At 55.4% G+C, this 6000-nt stretch overlaps 1 long non-coding RNA gene across 1 annotated transcript; it reads right to left on the reverse strand.

The window, feature by feature from the left end:
• Window positions 1-1637: 1637 nt before the first annotated feature.
• LOC121817950 (uncharacterized) lies at window positions 1638-6000 on the reverse strand. The gene is made up of 2 exons (XR_006058029.1): window positions 2270-6000; window positions 1638-2139 (listed from the first exon to the last, which is right to left on the reverse strand). It is a non-coding gene; the product is annotated as an uncharacterized LOC121817950 (long non-coding RNA).

The following is a 6000-nucleotide window of genomic DNA, read 5'->3' on the forward strand; positions in this document are numbered from 1 at the left end:
TTTCAATTGAATAAAGAAATTTCATGACTGTACCCTCCTTGAGAAACCTCATTGAGAAACAAATGGCAGGACTCCTTCCAGATACCCGAGCCAAAAGAAGACATTCTGGGAACATAAGTTGTCTGGGCCCCTGCGCAGCAGGAAGTGGGGAAACAGATGGGGGCAGTCTTCACCCTCTGCCACCGGGACACACTTGCTCCCTCTTTGGACTTAACCAACATACCTCATTATAATTAGCTGATTACAGCTGTAATTCAAGGTCTCTCCTTGGATGGTCTGTCTTTTGGAGACAGATTTAGAGGCTGCCAGACCTCACCTGTCGGAGAAGGCAATGGCACCCCACTGCAGTACTCTTGCCTGGGGAATCACATAGGCGGAGGACCCTAGTAGGCTGCAGTCCATGGTGTCACTAAGAGTCGGAAACAACTGAGCGACTTCACTTTCACTTTTCACTTTTAGGCATTGAAGGAAATGGCAGCCCACTCCAGTGTTCTTGCCTGAAGAATCCCGGGAACAGGGGAGCCTGGTGGGCTGCCATCTATGGGGTCTCACAGAGTTGGACACGACTGAAGCAACTTAGCAGCAGCAGCAGCAGCAGACCTCAGTTCTAAGCTCTCTCTATGACCTAGGACAAGTCACTCTTCCCCTTGGATTTTCTGTTCCTAACGCCAAGCAAATTTGCTTTCCTCTGCCAGACAGCCTTCCATAGGTCAGGCCTGGCTGGGTTCCTGCCGACTGTGAGATGCTAGCGCCCTTGCTGTCCCTAAAGCCCCAGCCTGCAGCGTGGGGGCGGAAGTCTCCTGGAGGAATATGGGGGAATGCGGGAGCGAGCAGGGGCAGGGCGGACACAGTCAGGATGGCACCAAAACAGAGGGGAGCGGCCTGTGGCCCCTGCCAGCTGGTCCCGCGGTAACGCCACGGGCCCCACTCCCCGAGCGCAGCACACCAACCGGCGCTTGCCATCTGCCTCTGCAGCATTACAGAAAGAGCTGCTGCCCTGGCTGCCTTCCAGCCCCCCACAGGAGCTCAGGGTGGAGAGCAGAGAGGAGCCGCCTGTGCTGCGGGGAAGACTGCAGGACAAGTCTTCAGACCGACATTCTCAGGGGACGGTTTCATGAGCCCGGCCTTGTATCGCCCCGACATTTTCAGGGGACGGTTTCATGAGCCCAGCCTTGTGTCGCCCCGACATTCTCAGGGGACGGTTTCGTGAGCCCGGCCTTGTGTCGCCCCGACATTTTCAGGGGACGGTTTCATGAGCCCGGCCTTGTATCGCCCCGACATTCTCAGGGGACGGTTTCGTGAGCCCGGCCTTGTGTCGCCCCGACATTCTCAGGGGACGGTTTCGTGAGCCCGGCCTTGTGTCGCCCTGACATTCTCAGGGGACGGTTTCGTGAGCCCGGCCTTGTGTCGCCCCTTATTTAGAAAAGCGCTAAAATCCTTCATGGTGACTTCTGCTCTTTGACTAAGCGTGAATCTTCACGAGACTAGCAAACTTTCTGGAAAAAATTATGGGCTTGATTACATCTCCAGCAAAGTCACACATTCACAGAACTTCCCCCTACCTCTGCAGCAGTTTCTCAATGTGATCTGAGACACTGTCCCCCAGGCTGGCGTTTTGCCCCAAATAAGACAACTCACAACATTATGAATTTTAAGTCAGCAACACAAGCTCCCATGTAAAACGTCTCAGCTTGAGGGGACGGCCCCAAGAGGGCTAAAGGGTGTGTCAGGAGCAGCCCACACACAGGAACCTGGGGAGCCCAGGGCTCAGAGCATGCTTGGGACTGGAGCCTGGCTGGCAGGGTGCCCAGCCTAGGGGCATCAGTGGCCACACCTCCCTGAGGAGCCTGGTCAGTACTTGGTTGGGAGACTTCATATTCTGGAGGGTCAGGATTTTGCCCCCTTCCTCTTCTGCTCTCTCATTTGCCACCACTACCCTCAACGCCTGGCACAGGAGCCCTTTCCTTTAGCCGCCGTCCTGAGGCGTCCATTGGTGGAGTCCTGCTCAGGGTGGGGGGGGGGTGGCGTGTGGGGTTTTGAGAAAAGACAGCAGGGCTGGGCTTCTGTCCACTGAGCTTGATGGTGGCTCCGGGCTGGTGGGGTGAGTTGGGGATCTGCAGGATAGCAAGACGTGGCGGCCTGGACCGGAATGTACAAAATGATGGTGATTGTTATGTTCTGAGCATCGTTCACAGTAAAAAAGATTGTGCCTCTAACCATCTTAACTGACTTAGAATAGGCAATTCTTCAGCAAAAGAGAGGAACCAACCCTTGGCTAACATGGATGAGCCTCAAAAGCATGACCCCAAGTGTGAGAAGCCAGCCGGAAATGTCCACAGTTGCACAACTCCAGTTATCTGAAACACACAGAACAGGCCAGCCCACAGGCAGACAGCACCCAGGGGATGGCTGAGGGCTGGGGAAAGGGGAAGGGAGACTGGCTGTCTAATGAGTTTTTGATTTCTTTCTGAGGTAACGAAGTATTCTGAAGTCACGGTGGTGACAGTTGAGCAAATTTCTGTGTGAACTGAATCACTGCACTGTCGTCTCCTGGAAGGGTGGATTTCATGATGTGTATTTCACTTTAAATATTAGCATGCAACTTTTCAGAACATGAAAGCGTGACATCCTAAACTTGGTTCTCACGCTAATCATTTCTGTAGGCATGAGCAAAGACCGCCTCCTCAAAGGAGAATGTGTGTGGGCGGGCGCTCAGTCATGTTAGACTCTGCGATCGAGGGGGTCATGTTAGACTCTGCGACCTATGGACTGTAAACCTGCAGACTCCTCTGTCCACAGAATTCTCCAGGCAAGGATCCTGGATTCAGTTGCCGTTTTCTTCCCCTGGCACTCTTCCCAACCCCGGGATTGAACTCACATCCACACTGACAGGTGAATTCTTCGCCACTGAGGCCACCCCCAGAGTTTCCAAATGAGAACAGGCAAGTTTATCCAGAACTCGTCTGCACAGCAGAGGAGTCAGTCGCCACTCACCTGAGGCTGAAACACTGGGCTCATGTGGGAGTGGGGACGATTTCTGGTGAAAAAAACAGGCAGGCTTTCCAGCTCTGAAATTGTGATGAGGAGCTGGAGGCAGGCTGACACAAAGAGGGGTGTCCCATGTGATTGCCTGGGGGAACAGATTTGGCATCACATTCCCGCTGTAAATGGAAAGGCTGGAAAGGAGGAAGGTGTGAGTCACTGATCCAGCGCTGATGTTGGGGCGTGTTGCTGTAGAGGCTGGGGTCCGGCTTCCTGGGTTGGTTGCTCTAAGGCGTGGGCCTGTTTGGAGGGAAAGGATCATCGGCTCCCAAGGAGGATTTAGAAAATTCTGCATCGTGGACCACGTCTTTCCTCTTCAAATAGTGTGGACAAAGAAACTGTATTCAATGTTTTAAAAATTAACTGCAAAAAAATAAATACATAAATAAAATAAAAATTAACTGCAAAGTGATCAGAGTGGGAACAATGGCGATTTTCGCTATAAATTTTAGAATTCGATTATATCGTAGTGAATCTCGATCTCAATAGAAAAAAACAAACTCTTCACTCATTTTTGTTACCCGAAACACCATCCTGCGGTCTTCTGGTCGACCTCGCCGCAAAACCCACCAAGTGAGGTGCCAATGTTTACACTCTTCACCGGGGGCACCTGGGTCGCACACGGGCGAAGGTGCGGGGGAGCACCCAGCTTCAAACCCGGCCTCTAGGCATCGGGTTGCCCGGCCGAGAGCACTCAGTGTCCGCGCGCACGGAGGCCAGACTGTGAGAAGCCGCTGACGATCGGCCCCGCAGCAGCTCGGTCGGGCTCCGGGTTCTCTGCACCGTCACTGTGTGGCGGAGGCAGGTTAGGCGCCTCCGACCCCCGAGCGGGATCGGACGTGAGCGCCCCCCGCCAGCCTGCGGGGTCCCCGCGGTCACCGCAGGGAGGGGACTGCGGGCTGTGACTGACGTGCCCGCGGAGCCCCCCGGACAAGGGACGCGGGCGCTTCCCGAGTCAGGGCCCACACGACCTGCGCAGGGGTCCCCGGCGGCAGGGTCCGGAGCCCGGTTCCCGCCGGACCTGAGAAGCGAACGTGGGCGCCAGTGAGCAGCCGCGCCCCAGGGCGGGAGGCCCCAAGGCGGGAGGCCGCACCCTGGGCGGCCGCGGGCAGGGCTGTCGCGGTCCCACGGGATGGAGAACAGGGAGGTCCGGGCTCCATTTCCGAGTCCTAGTTGCGCATTCGTGCCCGTCCCTATGCCGGGAGAGATGTCAGCGTCTGGGATTAGGGTGAACGGGATCCACGGGTCAGCGATGCGGACACCCAGCGCGGTTGTTTCATCTCCAGGCCACTGGTAAACGACACACTGGAGACAGTATCAGGTGCCAATAGCCACAGGCAGGTCTGTAGAAGAGCACCCAGGAGTGCTGGTCGACCCAGCCGAGCACCCAGCCACGACTCAGGGCGCCGCAACGGGCCCTCTCTAAAAACTCTGGAAGCCCAATGTTCCGCGATAGCAGGAGACGCCTAGGCCTCAGGGATGCTGGCACTTTCGCCGCCAGTGTTGCCGGCTCCTGGGACGCTTCCTCGTGCCTGCCTGCCACGTCACAGCCCTTGCAGAGGTCGCAGACGCTCCAAAGGGAAGTGTGAGACGCTTGAGTGCTCTGACGCGTCAGACTCTTCGCGACCGCACGGACTGTAGCCCACCAGGCTCCTCTGTCCGTGGGATTCTCCAGGCAAGAGTCCTGGAGCGGGTTGCCATGCCCTCCTCCTGGGGATCTGCCCAACCCAGGGATCGAACTCGCGTCTCTTCCATCTCCTGCACTGGCAGGCAGGCTGTTTCCCACGAGCGCCACCAGAGGGAACGGACGATCTCAGAGCGGCAGTCGGGTGGCTCCGGACAGCCTGCTGGAAGGCCCCAGGGTGGATCCCTGTCACCGGCAGGACGCGGAGGACGCAGCCACGCGGGCAAACGCCCTAGCTCGTCCCGGGCCGTCTGCCCTGGAGCGGCTCCCGGTTCCCGGCTCCGCACAAGGCGCCTCGGGGACGCCCCGGAACCCTGGAGAGGGAGGGGACGCCGGGGAGTGGGAAAGAGCTCCCTGGGCGCTTCTGCGGAGACGGGCCCCGCCTGGAGACTCCCGGCGCGGCGGGTGCAACAAGGCGGACTTGAACTGCGTGGACTGTAAAACTGCAACCATGAAAGTAATCGAAGAAATCTATGAATCATTCATACTCTGACTTCGGAACGGAGTCCTTGTAAAGCACTTTTTAAGTCTAGAAATCATCAAAGAAATGAACCATAAAGTTGACTACAAACTGATCTTTACATATTTCACAAAGATCCATGATAACAAACGGGTATCTGGGGAACACGTGTGCAAATTTATGTGTAATAAAAAAAAATTGAGACCAGTATTACTTAATATAAAAGGAGGGCATTTGGAATTATAGCCATTAAGAGGAAGTAGGTAGGTAAATTCTAGTACAATCACACAAGGCAATCGGCAACTTGTGTTTTGGTTATTGATGTTTTTGAAATGAGATAAATCTGCAGGTACTTGGAAGGAAGTTGGAGATGAACTATTCAACGCAAATAAGCTGTAGAACTCCCCGTGGTGTTATCGCTGAAAAAATAGAACATCCATCATTTAAGGAAATCTCGATGGAAAGGCCAAGGAATTAGAATTGCTTAACCAATTTTAAAAAACCACAGAAATAAAGTCTTCCTTGTAACCTAGTCTCTGGAGTCAGAAAGGTGAACGTCTCTGGAAATAAAGATGGGCCACACCTCCTGCTTTTCTGCCCCCTCCAACTACAGCCTCCAGGCTGGCAACTGGCATCCCAGCCCCTCAGTATCTGTGCTCCACACCCAGAGCCAAGTGGGGTGGGAGGCAACCCGGACCCTACAGACCTCGGCTCAGGCCTCCTTCCTCGTCCTGGGTGTCCCCACCCCAGCCATTCAATCAGTCCCCCCGCCCCCCACCACAGATCGTTCCCGAAGGGGCTGCCAGCCCCACCC

Source organism: Ovis aries, chromosome 25, assembly GCF_016772045.2.
Source record: "Ovis aries strain OAR_USU_Benz2616 breed Rambouillet chromosome 25, ARS-UI_Ramb_v3.0, whole genome shotgun sequence".
Lineage (NCBI taxonomy): Eukaryota > Metazoa > Chordata > Mammalia > Artiodactyla > Bovidae > Ovis > Ovis aries.